This window comes from Mobula birostris, chromosome 7 (assembly GCF_030028105.1).
Source record: "Mobula birostris isolate sMobBir1 chromosome 7, sMobBir1.hap1, whole genome shotgun sequence".
Lineage (NCBI taxonomy): Eukaryota > Metazoa > Chordata > Chondrichthyes > Myliobatiformes > Myliobatidae > Mobula > Mobula birostris.
Genome location: NC_092376.1, coordinates 165,434,532 through 165,455,828, shown reverse-complemented (window position 1 = coordinate 165,455,828; position 21,297 = coordinate 165,434,532). Strand labels below are relative to the sequence as shown.

At 39.7% G+C, this 21,297-nt stretch overlaps 1 protein-coding gene across 1 annotated transcript in view; it reads right to left on the bottom strand.

The window, feature by feature from the left end:
* Positions 1–21,297, bottom strand: part of glra1 (glycine receptor, alpha 1) — a 128,162-nt gene that overhangs the window by 48,569 nt on the left and 58,296 nt on the right. The window lies entirely within an intron of this gene.

Below are 21,297 nucleotides of genomic sequence, written 5' to 3'. Positions count from 1 at the left end.
AGTCACTTTCCACTACTCCATCATTGATTTTATCATCATGACTTCACTTTCCCTTCAGCTTGCTTTTTCCTACATTATTCAGAGATAATTATCATCATTACTAAGAGGGAACGTAATGTTTCGACTGACCAAATTGATTGAGTTTTTCAAGGAGGTGATGAAGGTGATTGATAGAGGGAGAGTTTTGTATATTGTTTATGTGGATGTTAATCAGGTGTTTTGATAAGATCGACATAAAAAAACATAAGAACACAAGAAATAGGAGCAGGAGTAGGTCATCTGGCCCATCAAGCCTTTCCCGCCATTCAATAAGATCATGGCTGATCTGTCTGTAAACTCAGCTCCACCTACCTACCATTTCCCCAAAACCCTTAATTCCCTTACTATGCAAAAATCTATCTAATTGTGTCTTAAATATATTTAGTGAAGAAGCCTCAATTGCTTCCCTGGGCAGAGAATTCCATAGATTCACCACTCTCTGGGAAAAACAGTTTCTCCTCATCTCCGTCCTAAATCTTCTCACCTGAATCTTGAGACAATGTCCCCTAGTTCTAGTCTCACCTACTAATGGAAACAACTTTCCTACTTCTATCTTATCTATCCCTTTCAAAATTTTGTATGTTTCTATAAGATCCCTTCTCATTCTTCTGATCTCCAGAGAGTATAGTCCCAGGTGACTTAATCTCTCCTCATAAGTTTACCCCCTCATCTCTGGAATCAACCTGGTGAACCTTATCTGCACTGCCTCCAAAGCCAGTATATCCTTCCTCAAGTATGGAGACCAGAACTGCACACAGTACTCCAGGTGTGGCCTCACCAGTACCCTGTATAGTTGCAGCATGACCTCCCTGCTCTTGAATTCAATCCCTCTAGCAATGAAGGCCAACATTCTGTTTGCCTTCTTAATAACCTGTTGTACCTGCAAGCCAACTTTTTGTGATTCATGAACAAGCATTCCCAAGTCCCTCTGCACAGCAGCGTGCTGCAATCTTTCACCATTTAAATAATAAGCTGCTCTTCTATTATTCCTTCCAAAGTGAATGATCTCGCATTTACCAACATTGTATTCCATCTGCCAGACCTTGGCCCACTCACTTAACCTATCTATATCCCTCTGCAGACTCTCCACATCCTCTGTACAATTTGCTTTTCCACTCAGATTAGTGTCATCAGCAAATTTTGCTACGCTACACTCAGTCCCCTCTTCCAAATCATCAATGTAAATGGCAAACAGCTGCGAGCCCAGCACCGACCCCTGCGGGACCCCACTCACCACTGACCGCCAACCGGAGAAACATCGATTTATACCAACTCTGTGCCTTCTATTGGTTAACCAATCCACTATCCATGCCAATATACTTCCTCTGACTCCATGCATCCGTGTCTTATTTATAAGTCTCTTGTGCGGCACTTTATCGAATGCCTTCTGGAAATCCAAGTATACAACATCCACCTGTTCCCCTCTATCCACTGTGCTCGTTATGTCCTCAAAGAACTCCAGTAAGTTTGTCAAACAGGACCTGCCCTTCCTGAATCCATGCTGCGTCTGTCTAATGGAACCACTCCTTTCTGAATGTTTCACTATTTCTTCCTTAATGGCAACTTCAAGCATTTTCCTGGCTACAGATGTTAAGCTAACTGGCTTATCGTTGCCCGTCTTTTGCCTACATCCTTTTTAAAAAAGTGGTGTGATATTTGCTGTCTTCCAATCCGCTGGGACTTGCCCAGAGTCTAGAGAATTTTGGTAAATGATTACCAACACGTTTACTATAACCCCCGCCAGTTCCCTCAGCACCCTGGGATGCATCCCATCAGGACCAGGGGACTCATCTACCTTCAGGCCCTCTAGTTTGTTCATCACTATCTTTTAGTGACAGTGATGTTATCGAGGTTCTCACCTCCCATTTCGTCCATAACATCATTCTTTGGCATATTAGACGTGTCCTCCACCATGAAGACCAACACAAAATAGTTGCTCAATGCCTCAGGCATTTCCTTATCACCCAATATCAATTTCCCCTTCTTGTCTTCCAAGGGACCTACATTGACTTTAGCCGCCCTCTTCCAGTTTATATATTTATAAAAACTTTTGCTATCTGTTTTTATATTTTGTGCCAATTTACTTTCATACTCTATTGTATTGGGAGCTTGTTGTTTAAAACATACTGTATATAAATGATCTGGATGTAGATGGACAGGATAGTAAGTTTGCAGACAACAGAAGGAATGTTGGTATTATGGGTAGCATGGAAGATTGACAAAGGATGAAGCAGGATATAGATCAGTTTCAGACATAGACAGACAATTGGCAGATGGAATTTAACTGGCCAAATATGATGTGTTGCACTTTAGCTGATCAAAAGATTTAAAGGTATGTTAATACTCTGAAACATTGAATTTTATTCTTGGCGGATGTGAGTTTTGGGAATACTATGAAAATTACTTTTATGTAGCAGAATGTGAGCTCAGTAAAGATGATGGAAGCTGATCTGTGTGATGCTTCATCTGTGGAGGTTTGTTAAAATAGAACTGTATTCCCTAGAGCATAGGTAAATGAAGAGAAATTTCACAGAGATATACAAAATTATGAGGGATATAGATAGGGTAAATGCAAGCAGGCTTTTTCCCTTGGGGTTGGGTGAGCCTAGAACTAGAGGGTTCTGTATCTCTTGCTCCTCAGTAGCAGACAAGATGAGATATGACCCAGATGGCGAAAATCCTCAAAGATAGATGCTGCTGTGTTGATGTCCTGTCTCATGTAGGTGATTTCAATAGTGGATGGAGTTAAGGGTGAACAGTGAAAATTAGAGGGATCTTCTTTACTCAGAGGGTGGTTATAGTGTGGAATGAGCTGCGACTAGAAGTGGTGGATGCAGATTCAATTTCAATATATGAAAGAAATTTGGATCGGTATCTGAGTGGTCGGGATATGGAGGGTTATGGTCTGGGTGCAGGTGGATGGGAGTAGGCAAATTACTACTTCAGCATTGACTAGATGGGCTGAAGGGCCTGTTTCTGTGCTGTAACGTTCTATGATTTTAACTCTGCGACTATTTGCTGACATGCTGAATCTCCTTAAGCTTCGAAGAAAGTAAAGGCACTGGAGCAACAATTTATGTGCGTTTCCTGAACCTATGTGCTTGTGACGCTGTTGTTTTTTATTGCACCTGTGCCTCACCATATGGGAGGCAGGGTGGAGACACGCCTCTACCAAAGGAGGTGTAAGGCACTTCTTCCCTTCACTAACCTGCAGATCACCCTTGGGCAATGTGTAGTATCTACTCAGCCCCCCATCCCCACCGATCAGGAGATCAGGGTCACGTGAAACCATGGAAGCAGGTGGTGGGTGGTCGTATGAGCAGCTAGTGCATAACGCAAATCCTGGTTATGCAACCACTGACGCCAGACAGACAATCTCTGAAGAGTACTGATAATGGCTGGGGTCACCAGTTTTGTAAAGACACTGCCCAGAAGAAGGCAATGGCAAATCTCTGTAGAAAAAAAAATTGCCAAGAACAATCATGGTCAAAGACCATGATCTCCAATGTCATACAACATTGCACAAAGTGCCCTCACCACAATTGTGCATATGATGTAATAAATTCAACTTAACTTGCCTTTAAAAAGCATCTGAGCTAATGCTTTGCTCGCTTCCCAGAACACAGAATTCCTCTTTCTAACCAGTTCCTGTTTGGATACTTTGATAATTCTTTTGAAGACACAGGCGGCAGCAGATGCTGGACCCTGGAACAACAAACAATCTATTGGAGGAACTCAGTCGGGTGAACATCTGTGGGATGAAAGGAGTTGTTGTCGCTCCAGGTCAGACTCTTGCATTAGGACCTTTTGAGTTCCTCTAGCAGATTGTTTATTTGTTGCTGATGACAATTCTTTTGTTCTTTTGTGTTCATAGTCCATAATTTTAAAATTATATGAGAAAACAAAAGCTGATGGGTGGAGTTGTGTCGAAAAGGTAGAACAACAGGGAGAAGACTACTGTGAGAACTTAAACAAGAGATCCTGTAGATGCTGGAAATCCAGATAATGTGCTGGTGGAACTCAGCAGGTCAGGCAGCATCAATGGGGAAGAATAAACAGTCAATGTTTTCAGCTGAGACCCTTCCTCAGGACATCAGGTCATCTGACCCACTGAGTTCCTCCATCATTTTGTGTGTGTTAATGTGAGAACCTACTCGGGCAAATAAAAAAATCCTCTGTTGACAACAAATTGGCGTAAAAAGAAACAAATTTCCACAAGTTGCATACAATGTATGTTCATTAACACATGGTGGCATACATCAGAGGAAGAACTTCTATCTACGTTGTTACGTTTTGTAACTCCAAAACATAAAATTAATTTGATGAAAAAGATAGGAGCCCAAGGATGGAAGTCTTTAGTTTGTTCTTTACCTTTAAGTGAGGCATGCAAACATCATGTGGTAGTATCATGATGTATGCAATTTACTTATTTTTACATATAACCCACAATGGATTATTTAAACAATCAAAAATGCCTTATCAAACAATATATTTACAATATTACTCAATTACTACTGAAATATTAAATGCACAATGCTCCTCCCTACTTAGCTATAAACTCCAATTCCAATATAGTACTGTACTGTACACATCTCAACTACATACACAATATGCTAGATAATACAACTACTACACAGACATCCATAGCAAAGCAGATTTTTTAAATTGCCCCATTCAAGCCAAAAGATTTAATCACCGTGGAGGCTTTCTTACTCTTTTGGGATAATGCTTTTCCTGACAAGGGATCACTCTGCTTGGCAGGTGAGACTTGTGGCTGTGAAAAGGATCTCAGGTTCTGGATCCTTCTCTGCTGACTATAGGAGTCAACTCTGAGACTGCAGGATGTGGTTCTGACAGCTCTGGACACTTCTTCTCCTTTTCTTGGTGTTTCTCTCTGGATCTACTTTGATCCTTGCTTCTCTCCATTTCAACTTGTTTTTATTTTTCTCACCTTCCATTTTCTTCTATTTGCTTGTGAGTATCTCTAAATTAGTTAATTTCTTGAGAAATTACGTCTTGTCTATCCTCTTACTTTTCCATTTCCATAGCACTTCTGTCCTCCTTTTTTTTTCCTTTTTCTTATTTTTATGATGTGCATCTTGATCTTTGTAAGGTGCATTTAGTTCACTGGAGTATTCTCTTATTAATCATTCTATTGTTCCTTTTACCATCTGATCTCTCCTCTTGGTTTCCTCATCCACATCGCCTGACAAATCCTCTGTTTTCGTATCTCCATTGATTCCTCGTTTTTTGGCCTTCTATTCTTTCAGCTGGACTTTAGTCTCACCACCTACTTCTACAAGCAGTTTTTTGTCTCCCACTTGAAGTTCATACAATGATTTTAATGCACACAGTGTAGATTCTGGTTGTTTACACTCACAAAAGCAGAATGAACTCTCCTTGAACTCTTGTCCAGCTTAAAAGCAAGCCAAATTTGCAAGTAATTGCCTGATTAACATATCAGAAGCTTTCTCAGATATGCTGCCTACAAAAAGTGTTGTAGTCAGACACTGCTTTTGTCACTTTTCACCACTCCTCTGAGCAGAATGTTCTTTGTTTGGTTTAAGGTGCTGGGGAGTAGGTACAGAGGAGATGTCAGGGGTAAGTTTTTTACTCAGAGAGTGGTGAGTGTGTGGAATGGGCTGCCGGCAACGGTGGTGGAGGCCGATACTATAGGGTCTTTTAAGCGACTTTTGGATAGGTACATGGAGCTTAGAAAAATAGAGGGCTATAGGTAAGCTTAGTAATTTCTAAGGTAGGGACATGTTTGGCTCAACTCTGTGGGCTGAAGGGCCTGTATTGTGCTGTAGGTTTTCTATGTTTCTATCTTTCTAATTTGCTTTCCAACTGGAGGCACAAAGATTGTCACCAACACCTGTTTGCTCTCTATTGGGAAACAGTTCATAGTGGAGACAGTGTGGCATCATCCTGTACTTTTCTTAATTTGCTTACAGTTGACTCTATTACAAGCAATGTAGTATACAAATGGTTGATGGATCTCCAATCAAGTTGCCTTTGCTAATCATGTCTCCACAATGCTGGCACTTCTGTTATTACCACAAGTCCAGTCTTGTAGGTTATTGCATTTCACCGTTTTGAATGTCATTCCCCCAGAGGTTATCTTTTCTCTAGTATAAGTTCTTAGTTCGATACAGTTGAAATCAGAAGTTTACATACACCTTAGCCAAACACATTTAAACTCAGTTTTTCACAATTCCTAACATTCAATCCTAGTAAAAACATTCCCTGTCTTAGGTCAGTTAGGATCACTACTTTATTTTTAGAATGTGAAATGTCAGAATAATAGTAGAGAGAATGATTTATTTCAGCTTTTATTTCTTTCATCACTTTCCCAGTGGCTCAGAAGTTTACATACACTTTGTTAGTATTTTGTAGCATTGTCTTTAAATTGTTTAACTTGGGTCAAATGTTAATTTCAAGTCTGGTTCATCCTTGGGAGCAATTTCCAAATGCCTGAAGGTACCACATTCATCTGTACAAACAATTGTACGTAAGTATTATCACCATGGGACCACGCAGCCGTCATACCGCTCAGGAAGGAGATGCATTCTGTCTCCTAGAGATGAACATACTTTGGCACGAAAAGCACAGATCAATCCCAGAACAACAGCAAAGGAGACTTGTGAAGATGCTGGAGGAAACAGGTAGACAAGTATCTATATCCACAGTAAAACGAGCCCTATATTGACATAACCTGAAAGGCTGCTCAGCAAGGAAGAAGCCACTGCCCCAAAACGCCATAAAAAAGCCAGACCACAGTTTGCAAGTTCACATGGGGACAAAGATCTTACTTTTTGGAGAAATGTCCTCTGGTCTGATGAAACAAAAGTTGAACTGTTTGGCCATAATGACCATCGTTATGTTTGGAGGAAAAGGGGTGAGACTTGCAAGCCGAAGAACACCATCCCAACTGTGAAGCATGGGGGTGAGAGCATCATATTGTAGGGGTGCTTTGCTGCAGGAGGGACTGGTGCCCTTCACAAAATAGATGGTATCGTGAGGAAGGAAAATTATGTGGATATATTGAAGCAACATCTCAAGACATCAGCCAGGAAGTTAAAGCTCGGTCGCAAATGGGTCTTCCAAATGGACAATGACCCCAAGGATACCTCCACAGCTGTGGCAAAATTGCTTAAGGACAACAAAGTCAAGGTATTAGAGCTGCCATCACAAAGCCCTGACCTCAATCCGATAGAAAATTTGTGGGCAGAACTGAAAAAGCATGTGCGAGCAAGGAGGCCTACAAACCTGACTCAGTTACACCAGTTCTGTCTGGAGGAATTCTAGCAACTTACTGGGAGAAGCTTGTGGAAGGCTATCCAAAATGTTTGGCCCAAGTTAAACAATTTAAAGGCAATGCTACCGAATACTAACGAAGTGTATGTAAACTTCTGACCCACTGGGAAAGTGATGAAAGAACTAAAAGCTGAAATATTTAATTCTCTTTACTATTATTCTGACATTTCACATTCTTAAAATAAAGTAGTGATCCTAACTGACCTAAGACAGGGAATGTTTTCTAGGATTAAATGTCAGGAATTGTGAAAAACTGAGTTTAAATGTATTTGGCTAAGGTGTATGTAAACTTCTGACTTCAACTGTATGTGCAAGCTTCAATTTAGTATCTTTGAAGTGCAACTCAAACTCATTTTGTGGAATGACTGAAACAGCTGAGCCAGTATCCAATTCCATTTTAATTAACTTGCCATTCACTTCTGACGCAAGCCATATTGATTGTCTATTGTTAGTTTTCTCATGTAAATCTCAAGGCTATTCAGTCCTTTGACACTCTCACTATTATCAGATTTTTCATCAACAGCATGCCAATTACTGCACTTTTTAAAACTGCAACTTGACTTTTTAGCTTTTTTCTTCCCTGTGCAGTCCATTTATTTTTTTTCTATCTGGAAAGTTCTTAGGACAATATGTGTCCTAGTTTGTTGCATTTTCCTGCAAGTTTCATCTTTATATCTGCATTGGTCTGGTGTATGTGTCCCTTACCACACTGGTAATGCAAATTGTTCAGCCAGGCAGGTTTCTGTTTAGACATCTCAATTTTGATCATGCTCACTTTCATTCCTAACTACAACTGAATTGTGTCTCTGTCCACAGCTTTCATTGATACAGCAATTTCAACTGCACTTTTAATTGTAAGGTGTGCTTCATTTAGGAGCCTCTTATGAATGCTTTCTTGTAAGATTCCACAAACTAAACAACATGGTTAATCCCATTACTGGATTGACAACACTTAGATGATCTCTTCAATTCAGCCACATACGCTGTAATGGGCTCTGCTTCCTTCTGATTCTGCTTATTAAATCTAAAGCATCCTGCAATCCAGAATGATTTTGGTTCTAAATGTTCCTACATTACATTCATGGTATCACTAAAGCTCACTTTGGCTGGTTTCGTTAAAGAAGTTGAACCTCAAAGCAAATTGTATGCCTTTAAAATCCAATGCACTCAACTAAATTGACACTCATTTCTCATCAGCTATTCCAGTTGCTTTAAAGTACTGCTCAATCTGCTCCATATACAAAATCCAGTTTTTTTTTGTGAAATCAGACATGTCAATCCTTCTAATGTAGCCAGCTATTTCTTCTCTTTTTTAAAAATGATTATTATCAACTAGTACTCACTGTTTATGAACTCACGAGTTCTTCTCTTTCCTGCCATTTTTTTCACTCGACTGTCATTCATTTTGTAATGAAAACGTACTGTGATTTTTTAAAAATGTCAAACATTTCGATGCACTTCAATGGGTTGGCAGTCATCTCAGGCTCATTTTAAAAATACCTCGTATTCCACTGTTATGTTCTTTAACTCCAAAACATAAAATTAATTTGAAGAAAAAGATGAGGGCCCAAGAGATGCTAATCTTAGTTTGTTCTTTACTTTAAATGAGGCCCGCACAAGTCATATGGTAGTGCTATGATGTATGAAATTCACTTCAGCTTGCATATAACCCATAATGAATTAGTCAAATGAACAAGAATGGTTAATCAAACAATAAATTTGCAATATTACTAAAATACTACTGAAATATTAAATACTCTACACATATGTTGTTTAATTGAAATAACTGGCATGAAGTGAAGACAAAGCAAAAGAACAAGCCTAGTGATTAGGATTTAAACTTTGAATAATCTATATCCCAGTAATTAGCAGACATTAGCTCTGTTCTGTACTCAATACTTCCATTTAATACAAATTCACCTCAATGGATGATCATCTAATCCAGATATATAATAGCCTTTGAGTTCTCAGTTACTCTTAGTACAGAATGTATTAACTAAAAATTAATTACAACTCTTATTTTTAATTACAATGTCAGTTTGGATCAACCTTAATTAATGATGTATTATTGAAGTTTGGTGTGTCAGTATTTATGAGGGATAGAGCAGATTGCTGTTAAAATGTTTAATCACTCTTTAACCACAAGAGTTAGAAATATCTCCCCATGAATAAATAAAATTATGGCCTAGAAATTCTTCCTCACAATATCCTTAACAAGAGCTAAACAATTGAAAATAGAATTAACCAAAGATGAAGCAAGACTTGATTGGTTTCTGGGCCTCGTAGTATCTGGCATAACATTCATTCCTTGGCTTTCCGGAAGTTCTTTACTAGTATCAAATTCCCAACTTTACATCAACAATAGTGCAATCTCCAACTTTCATTCACAGTGTGATTTTCTGCCTCACTGGTCTCAAAAACAAATTCTTGTTTACTCACAAAATAACTAGTTCAGATTAACCGTTTCCTCTGATACTGTGCTATATAACAGTTTTAATTTCCATATTCATTCTTTGCAGGACTACTTTCCAGCACTCTGTTTCCACTGTGCCTTCTCTCCAACCTTCTTGCAATCAAGACTGAACTTTTTATGTATCTGCTACGTTTCTGCACTCAAACCTAACTTTGGATGGGGACTTCTTCACACATTGGGCGGCTGAGTGACAGGTCTAGCTGACTATTACCTCACAAATCCAGTAATCTGTGTTCAATCATGTTCTCTGGTGCTGTCAGCATGGAGTTTGTGCATTCTCTCTACAGTTACATGGGTTTCCTATGGGTCCCCCAGTTTCCTCCCTAATCTCAAAGATTTATAGGCTAATTAGCCACTGTAAATAGTCCCTACTGTGTAGGTGAGTAGAGGGAAGTTTATGGGAATGTAGAAAGACTAAAAAGGGATGTGTTGAACGCTTGAGGTTATTGTGGATTTGATGGGAAGAAAGGCCTGGTTCCATTCTGCATGATGCTCTGACTCAAGTACATTACTCGCTAGATTGCATGGAGGTGAGTTGGATAATTTATTCATGGGAATAACACGGAAGATGGGAGAGAAGGAATCATCAACATAGGAACTCATACTCAAATTGATCGTTTTTCGACAGTTCTTGATGAGGACCTTCTTCACTGGGATCTGTAAACTCTTACAGACAAGTTATACACAGATCCTAGGTCACAAACAGTCTCGCCTTCATAGACTCAGGATATTTCCGATTTCTTCCATGCATCAAAATTTGCTACTCATAACTATTTTAGGGTTGTCACTCAAACATCGTTATCAAGGAGTGGGCACAGTTCCTGCTTTTCCTTTCTCTCAGGAATTTACAAAGTAGGAATAGGGATTTAATCCTTCTCTGCAGATTAAATTATTGTTATTTCTTGCAGGGATGTCCATGGAACTCTTACACTAGGAATTCCTCTGCAGCCACCTTGCACACGGAACACATTTCATTCAGATTCTACTTTCTTGCAGCTAATTGAGATCCCTGAGAGTTTTTGGGAGCAGTCTCTCCTCCTTCCGTCATTATTATAACATAAGCTCTTGAAACAACTACACTCTCAAGAGGACATGATCCTATTAGGTTGGCTGTAAAGTGTGTAGCTGTGAGGTGAAGTGCTGGTAGATACAGGACCTTCCAATACCTCAAACCAAAGGTGTACAGTGAAACTAACAGAACTCAGCATTACACAGAAAATCTGACAATCTGTTTACCTCATAACAACAATCAGGGATCCTTATAGGACATTTTAAAAATGGTAGGATGACACAGAATGCTAATATCATTAAAAAGAAGTGAAAACATTTCCAGGCCTTTTGTTCCAAGTTCCATTAGATCAGAGTTAATTAGGTTGGTATTTCAGTATAGTACTGGAAGAGGCTGTAATAAATCGCAAAATGCTGGAAAAAGTTCTGACAAAAGGTTTCAGAACTGAAATGTTAGACCTTAAGACCATAAGACACTGAAGCAGAATTAGGTCATTCAGCCCATCGAGTTTGCTCTGCCGTTCCACCATGCCTGATTTATTATCCCACTCAACCCCATTCTCTTCTCTTCTCCCTGTAATCTTTGAGACCCTTACCAATCGTAAATCTATCAATTTCTGCTGTAAATATTAGTTCTTTTTCAGAACAGAAAAATTAATTCTTTTATTCTTTTTACAGAGGCTGTCTGACCTGCTGAGTGTTTCCAGTACTTCTGCTTTTTAGTTGAATGTTTTTTTTAAATAGTTAACTGACTTTAGGATATAATGTTAACCCAGCATCCTGTGATGTATGTGAACATAATCTTATGGCACTATAAGGAAGAAGAACAGTGAAGAGAAAGATGAAGCTGCATTAGTGCTGCAGCCTCAGAGCTCCAGGGACCAGGTGTTTAATTCTGATTTTCAGTATTATTTGTACCCTGTCTGTACACTCTCTATGTGACCTCGCTGGTTCCTTCCGAGAGTTTAAGTGTCCTCCCATGTGCCATAGACCCACTGCTTAGTGTCTATCCCTTTACTCCTAAGTAAAGTTTAATGGTAAAAAAAGAATAAAATTGTTATTGCAAGTGTGAGAGAAAATTAGTTGCAGGGAACTGGGGAAAGGGAAATGAAACCAATAGAATTTCTCCCCTGGTGAGTCAGTGTAAATCTGATGGCTCGAATAGCCTTCTGCGTTGATATAAGTATTAAATAAAAATTGAGTGGCTGATAGGGAGGACACACAGAGAGGTAGTTGTGTATTTAATATTACAGTTGTATTTGACTAATATTTTAAACATATTGTTTGGTTTAGCAATTTTGTTCTTTAGATAATTGATTACAGATTATATGTATAAGTGTGTGAATTGCATGAGTCATCTCACTGCCACGTGATACGTGCGCATCTCGCTTAAAGTAAACATGAAGTTAGACCCACATTCCCGTGTCTTCCTTTGAATTCGTTTAATGTTTTGAAGTTACAAAACGTAACGATGGTGATGAGGTATTTTTAAAATGAACCCTATATGGCTATTGACCAGCTGAAACGCAGCAAGATGTTTAAACTGAAAAAAAAGCACAGCTAGTAAAAAAACGCAGCCCAGCATGTGCATAGGCGGTCAAGTTAAAGAAAAAGCAGCGCAGCACAGCACGTCTCTTTGGCAGGGAAGACACGATAGAGTTAAAAGAATGTCAGAAAATGGAAGAATTCATAAAAAGTGAGTACCAGGTGATAATAATCATAAAAACAATCAGAAATGGCTGGCTACATCGAAAAGATTGATGAGTTTGTTACACAACTGATAACTGGCTCATGTATACTGTGCTAATTCACCAATATTTTGAAACAAATGAAATAACCAATGAGAAACGAGTACCATTTTTGGTGAGTGCATTGGGTTTAACAGCATACAGTTTGCTTCGAAGCTTAACTGCTCCAACCAAACCAGCAGAAGTGAGCTTTGCTAATATTGTCAATGTCATGCAGGAACATTTAGAACTGAAGCCATTGCTGATTGCAGAATGCATTAGATTTTATAAGCGGAATCAAAAGGAAGGGGAGTCCATTTCGGAGTATGTGGCTGAATTGAAGAGATTTTCTGAGCATTGTCAGTTTGAAAATGGTCGTAATGATACACTAAGAGATCATTTAGTTTGTGGAATCTTACAAGAAAGCATTCAAAAATGGCTCCTAATTGAAGCACAACTTACATTGAAAAGAGCAGTTGCAATCGCTGTTTCAATGGACCCTATACAAATTACAGAGCAGGAGGTGTTTGTTGCCTTGAGGCAGATTAGGGTGAAAAAATCTTGCAGGGCTTGACAAGGTGTTCCCTTGGACCCTGTGGGAGACAAGTGCAGAAATTGCAGGGGCCCTAACAAAGATATGTAAATCACCCTTCGCAACAGGTGAGGTACTGGGGGATTGGAGGATAGCCACTGTTGTTCCATTGTTTAAGAAAGGTTCTAATAATAAGCCAGGAAATTATTGGCCGGTGAAGCTGATATCAGTAGTGGGAAAATCATTGGAAGGTATTCTAAGGGACTGGATATATGAATATTTGGATAGACAGGGACTGATTTGAGATAGTCAGCATAGCTTCATGCATGGTAAGTCATGTCTAACCAATCTTATAGAGTTTTTCAAGGAAGTTACCAGGAAAGTTGATGAAGGCAAGACAGTGGATATTGTCTACATGGAGCTTAGCAAGGCTTTGACATGGTCTCATGTTGGAGCTTGATCAAAAACATTCAGTCGTTTGGCATTCAAGATGAAGTAGTAAACTGGATTAGACATTGGCTTTGTGAGAGAAGTTGGAGAGTGGTAGTAGATGGTTGCCTCTCTGACTGGAGGCCTGTGCCTGGTGAGGTGCCGTAGGGAACGATGCTGGGTCTATAGTTGTTTGCCACTTATATCAACAATCTGGGTGATAATGTGGTTAACTGGATCAGCAAATTTGCGGATTACATCAAGATTGGGGGTGTAGTGGGCAGCAAGGAAGACTATCGTAGCTTGCAGAGGGATCTGAACCATATGGAAAAATGGGCTGAAAAATGGCAGATAGAATTTAATGCAGGCAAGTGTGAGGTGTTGCACTTTGGGAGGACAAACCAGGGTAGGCCTTACATGGTGAGTGGTGTGGCACTGAGGAGTGCACTAGAACAGTGGAATCTGGGAATACAGATCCATAATCTGTGGTGTCAAAGGTAGGTAGGGTTGAAAAAAAAGCTTTTGGCACATTGGCTTCATAAATCAATGTATTGAGTACAGGCATTGGGATATTATGTTGAAATTGTATAAGACTGTGGTGAGGCATAGCTTGGAGTATTTTGTCCATTTTGGTTACCTACATACAGCAAATAACATTGAAAGAGTGCATTGAAAATTTACAAGGATGTTGCTGGGACTTCAAGACCTGAGTTATAGGGAAAGGTTGAATATGTTAGGACTTTGTTCCCTAGAACATAGAATATTGAGGGAAGATTTAATAGAGGTATACAAAATGTGAGGGGTATAGATAGGCTGAGTACAAGCAGGCTTTTTCCACTCATGTTGGGTGAGACTACAACTAGAGGTCATGGGTTAAGGGTGAAAGGAGAAATGTTTAATGGGAACATGAGTGGAACTTCTTCACTTAGATGGTGGTGAGAGTGTGGAACAAGCTACTGGTGCAAGTGGTGGATGTGGGTTTGATCTCGACCTTTAGGAGAAGTTTGGATAGGTACATCGATGGGAGGGGTATAGAGGGCTATGGTGTGGGTGCAGGTTGATGGAATTAGGCAGATTAATAGTTTAGCACTTTCTAAGTGAAGGTCCTGTTTCTGCGCTGTAGTGTTCTGTAACTCTATGACTCTAAGAACATCTCTAGATTATCTAGTCATGATCTGATTGCTGATTGTTGTACAAAACGTGGCTGCTCTGTTTCCTGTATTACTAGAATGGCTACATCTTGAAATACTTAACTGACCATAAAGCATTTTGGGTCAATAAGTGGTCAGGAAAGAAGTCGTTTAATTCTGTATTTTACTAGTAAACACACTTAATAATGTTGTTATTTCAAAGCAGATTGTAACAACAAAACATGAGCTAATAATAATTTCAGGAAACACTATTGTTTACCTGCATATTCTCACTAACTTCATACAAGCATATTGTATGAGGAAAAATTGGAGGTCTGTAAATGCATGTGGTTTTGTAACTTTGGATCTGTTTAGCTTGCTAGTTCAAAGGAACGTCATCAATACTGTGTTTACACTCAGCAAAGTATTTTTATTTTATAACTCACTATGCCTAACAATCAAAATTCTGTGCTACAGGCCTTGCATATTTAACATTCATCTTTAACATTCATATAAAATGGGTATTCTTATTTCCTTTTGAGAGGACACATTCAAAAGTCAAAAGCATGCTTCGGTTGTGGAGGGGAGATTGTAAAACATCAAACCAACAGTACTACAGAGTACTGCAGTTGCTAAGGTGGAGAGATGTGAGAAGGGCACTGCACAAATTTGTATATTATCTCATATTTCAGATTAAAAATAATATAAACCATTTGTAGTGCACCTATCACTGGTATTTTGAAATTGTGAAAAATACTTATATACTGATAAAACAGTTTTTCATCTGGTTGGGAACTGTGAAGGCTTGTTAAATGTAAATTTAGACCTTCATACAGCTTCACCAAAACCTCACATTCACTGTCTCATACAATTTAATGAGCTGTTCCTAAAAGCAAAAAATGTGCTATAAATCAAATTTATCAGCCCAAAATGCAAGGATGTGGTGGACCATGAATTTTTCAGGGATGATATAAAGGTTAGAAGATTATATAATAATAAAAAAAACATGTAAAAGCCATAACAGATTTTGAACTGAAAGACTTACAATGTGAATATGGGAAAACTCTTACAGGAGAAATGAAAACATTTTTTGTTAATTATTTATGGTTAGTAGAAAAGGGTAATCAGGAATAAAGTTGAAACCTGATAAATGAAAATAAGCCTTCCCACTGTAAATTAAAATTTTAAAAAAGCTACCTTGTATAGTGGAAATAGAGATTAGAATAAATGGTATCCTGAGAAACCAACACTGATGCAAAATAAAGAAATCATCAAAATTAACAAAAATAAAAGCAATACAATATAGAAAATATATTGCAGTTGCTAGAAATCTAAAATAAACACGGAAGATATCAGAAATAGGGTGACAAGGTAGTGTAGTAGTTAGCACAATGCTTTAAGGTACCAGTGACCTGGGTTCAATTCCTGCTGCTGTCGGTAAGGAGTTTGCATTGGCTTTCTCTGGGTCCTCCAGTTTTGTCCCGCAATATGAAGACATACTGGTGGGTAGTTTAATTGGGCATTGTAAATTGTCCTGTGACTCGGCTAGGGTTAAATTGAGGGTTGCTGGGCAGTGAGGCTTGGAGGGCCTATTCTGCACAGTATCTGCAGGTCAACTGGTGTCCACGAAAGCACTGAGCTGAGACAGTGGGTAAGGCATTGCTTGTGGATAGCAGGTACAAATGAATAGGTAGGTTCTTCTGCTCTTCTCGAGCTGAAGGTGAGACATAGTGAGGGTTCAGCGAGCAGAAAATGCCAGCTAACATACCCTTCTACCAGAGTGCCTCCGGTAAAGCCGGTCGTGAAGCTGAAGCTATGAAGTAGTTTTCATAGTTTTTAAAATATCTTTGACAAAATGAAAATAAGTTAAAAGCTAATACTATTAAAACCTAAATAAAAAATGTCACAGAGTTCTATAGCAAGGAAACAGGCCTTTTGGCTGAACTTCGCCATGCCAACCAAAGTGCCTGCCTGAGGTTGTCCCATTTCCCTGTGTTTGGTCCATATCCCTTTAAGCCTTTCCTTATCCATGTTTCTATCTAAATGTATTTTAAGTGTTGTAATTGTATCCACTCCTATAGATTTCTCCAGTAGTTTGTTCCACATACCCACCACTCTCTGGATGTAGTAGTTGCCCCTCAGGTTCCTTTTAAATCTTTACTTTCTCACCTTAACTCTGTGCTTTCTGCTTATAGGCACATCTGTCCATTCATCTTATCACCATCAGTTCACCGCTCAGCCTCCAGGGGGAAAAAATGTCCCAGCATATCCATCATCAACGTATATCTCAAGCCCTCTAACCCTAGCAACATTGTAACATCTTCAAGAGCCCTTTCTCCCCCCTTTCTTGCTTAATGACATCCTTCCTATGTTAGGGTGGACAGAACTGCTCACAGTACTCCAAGTGTGGTCTCACTTTTGGGACAAGTTATGTGATATCTTCTAGTATTTGCTCCTGTGCATGATATTTGTATTATTGTGGCATAGGAATGTGTAATTTAAAAAGCACTGGTGGTCTTGCTGTATAAATGCAGAAAGCTATTAAAACGAGATTGTTATAAATGTTACTTTGATTTCAAGTATAGTCAGTATCATTTCTGTTTGCTTGCTTTTGCGTTGAAGCTGAGATGAATTTTGAAACAAGTATTTTTTGACAGGTATCATTCTGCTCCCCACTGAGAATTCATTTGCTTACGCTTCAATGTGTTGAGTTCACATGGATGGTAATTTAGTCTAAAAGGTACTAGAGAAGAAAAATGACACCTCAGTTGCTGTTTTTTTAGATGCACGATTGTGGCAGCAAACTCCATTTTCCTATTGCTGTCTCTCACACCTCAAGGAAAGCTGAAGTATAGCCCATACAATACTAATGGGGCAATACTTAGACAGTCTGTTTGCTCCCAAAAGCAGATATTATGTTCCCATATATATCATATTGTTGTGAAATGTGTTGTTATCTGGCAGCATCACATTGCAATACATAATAATAAAACTGTAATTTACAGTCAGAAGTATATAGATAAATATTTATAGGAGTTAAATTAAATAAGAACTGCAAAAAAGTAGTGAGGCAGTGTTCATGGTTTCAATGCCCATTCTGACATCTGATAGAGAGGAAAAAGATGTTTCTGAATCATTGAGTATTGCCTTTAGGCTCCTGTACCTCCTCATGTTGGTGGTAATGGGAAGAGGGCATGTCCTAGTTGATGGGGGTCCTTAATGATGGATGCTACCTTTCTGAGGCAATATTCCTTCAGGATGTCCTGGATGCCGGGGAGGCTAGTGCCTATGATGGAGCTGTCTGAGTCCACAGCTTTCAGCAGCTCATTTCATTCCTGTGCAGAGCCCCCCACCGTCCATACCCGAAGGTGATTGAGCCACATAGAATGCTCTCCATGGTGCATCTGTGGAAATTCGCGAGCATCTTTGGTGACATGCCAAAATCCCTTCAAACTCCTGATGAAATATAGCCACTGTCGAGCTTTCTTTGTAACTGCATTGATATGTTGGGCCCAGAATAGATCTTTAGAGATGTTGTCACCCAGGAACTTGAAGTTGCTCACTCTTTCCATTTCTGTACCACGGAAGCAGGCACAGAGGAGATGTCAGGGTAAGTTTTTTGCACAGAGAGTGGTGAGTGCGTGGAATGGGCTGCCGGCGACAGTGGTGGAGGCGGAAACGATAGGGTCTTTTAAGAAGCTCCTGGATGGGTACGTGGAGCTCAGGAAAATAGAGGGCGATGGGTAAGCCTAGGTAGTTAAAAGGTAAGGACATGTTCGGCACAGCTTTGTGGGCCGAAAGGCCTGTATTGTGCTGTAGGTTTTCTATGTTTCTACGTTCTGAACACAGTTTAAAAACAAGAGCAATCTGTGAATCCACATCTCCAATGAAAACAAATACAAGCCTCAAAGTGAAATGCACAGATTATACTGCCAGTGCTATTTGATATTGGTAAACGATATATATTGAGCAGCTCCGAGCATCAATTTCCTCTAACTTGTGCTCAGGAAGGTTGGGGAAATACTTGTCCTGTTTTCATCAAATAGAGTTTGAATTTAGTGCGGTAATAAAATCATGCACAAATCAGGATTAGTCAGGCAATCTGAAGCCAAACCGTTAATAGAATTGATGCAAGATTATTGACTTTGACTCCAAAATTGTTGGCTGAGTGCCATCTTCCGAAAGATACAGAAGCAACTTAATTAATGAGACTGGAAACCTTGAAGATTCATCTCAGCTGGTGGTTAAGGACGAAAACAGTAACAGATCTCAGAGGACTCGTCACAGGTTCGTTACAGAGTGTTCAGCTTCAGGCAGGTTTAAGAACAAGAGCATCAAGCAGATACACTGCTTGCCATCCAGCTGCCAAAACTACCCTCATGGCTACAATTTCCTGTTACATATGGAGATCAAAAACAACGTCCATTTGTCTAATTGCATAATAGGATCAACCAAATGCAAAGCAGAAAAGCTCTGTTGCTCTATCCAATCCAGAAACTGTAGACACACGCTCCATAAGATCTAGGGGAAAAGGCACGACACATCGACATGAAAGTAACCAGTTGCTGCACTCTTCACAGGATGCATGCTCTGCTTGTATAAAAGACTACACTCAGTGGCTATTTTATTAAGTATACCTGTATGGGGGTAAACAGGGTGGGAGCCAGTACAGTCCCCTTTGGACAGGGGACTGTATTGGCTCCACTCCTATGTACCCTGTATACCTCCGACTTTAGATACAACACTGAGTCATGTTATCTGCAGAAATTCTCTGATGACTCAGCAATAGTTGGGTGTATAATGGGAGGATGGTGGTGGGCTTCCTAAAAGGTGTAAATACCAGATGCTTCTGGTGCCTGATGCTGTAGTTTCGAAGACAGTCTTGTCTATACATTATAAATATTAATTGTCTTCTATGTTAGCACGTAAGATGCCAAATAAATGTATTGTGGATTGAACTAAAGGCTTTGGATACCAACACAGACATGTCGGCATCAGAAGGAAAGGATGAAATCTGAAGGTGTGATGTTTGTATGTAACTTCAAAAGGAAGGATTGTCTGTAACTTTTTAAGTAGCAATTGCCTTTGTGCTTAGCATATAAATATCGAGCCCACATTTTAACTAGCAGACCTTTCTGCGGAAAGCGTCTCGAGATGCCTGCTGTACTTTTTTGTGTCGGATAAAGAAGCTGCTTTGTATCTACCAGTGACTCTGTCTCTCCGGTAATTTCATCCACGCTACAACAGATGGGAGGATGAATACAGGGCTCTGATCGTGGACTTTGAGAAATGGTGCAAGCTGAATCATCTGCAGCTCAAAATTAGTAAGACAAAGGAGATGGTGATGAACTTTAGGAAGACTGAGCCTGCACTGCTCCCTGTTACTACTGATGGTGAGGACATGGATGTGATGAGGAACTACAAGTACCTGGGGGCGCACCTAGATGACAGACTTGAGTGGAGCACCAACACAGAGGCTGTGTACAAGAAGGGCCAGAGTCGCCTCTACTTCCTGAGGAAACTGAGGTCCTTTGGAGTATGCAGGCCTCTCCTTCACATGTTCTACCATCTGTTGTCACCAGTACAATCTTCTATGCGGTGGTGTGCTGAGGTAATGATGTCAACACGGGTGATACCAACAGGCTCAATAAACTGATCAGAAAGTTTGGCTCTAATCAGTTATAGGAGTCAAACTGGACACACTAGACGCTGTGGTAGAACAAAGGACGTACAGAAAATCCAGGCAATTCTGAATAATGTTTCTCACCCTCTGCATGCCACCCTGGCTGAACAGAGGAGCACTTTTAGTAATAGATGAAGACAACTGTGCTGCTCCAAAGAGCGCTATATGAGGTCATTCTTACCCTCGGCCATTAGGCTCTATAATAAGTCAACCTATAGTTGGGAAAGTGGTGAGCCCCTCCTGTTAGAGTGTTTGTGGTAACTTACTTTTCTTTCTTTCTACTTCTCTTCGAATATTTATATCTGTGCACTTGCAATACTACTGTGACACTGTAATTTGCTTTGAGATCAATGAAGATTCTATCTATCTATCTATACCTGCTCATTAATGCAAAAATCTAATCAGCCAATCATTTGGCAGCGACTCCATAAATAAAAGCCTGCAGATATGGTCAAGATGTTCAGTTGTTGCTCAGGCCAAACATCAGAATGGGGAACAACTGTGATCTAAGTGACTTTGATTATGGAATGATTGTTAGTGCCAGACAGGGTGGTTTGAGTATCTCAGAAACTGCTGATCTCCTGGGAATTTCACGTACAACAGTCTCTAGAATTTACAGAGAATGGTGCAAAAATCAAAAAAAAAAATCCAAAGAGCGGCAGTTTTGTGGACAAAAATGCCTTGATAATGAGAGAGGTCAGGAGAATGGCTAGAGTGGTTCAAGCTGACAGGAAAGCGACAGTAACTCAAATAACCAGATGTTATGATAGTGGCATGCAGAAGAGCATCTCTGAATGTACAACACATTGAACCGTGAAGTGGATGGGTTACAGCAGCAGTGAACTACAAATATACACTCGGTGGCCATTGAGTGCAGATTTTACACATTGATATCTCCTAAGCTTGTAGTTATCCTGAACTGGAAAGATTGGATCAGTCGAGTTGTTAGAGTACAGCAA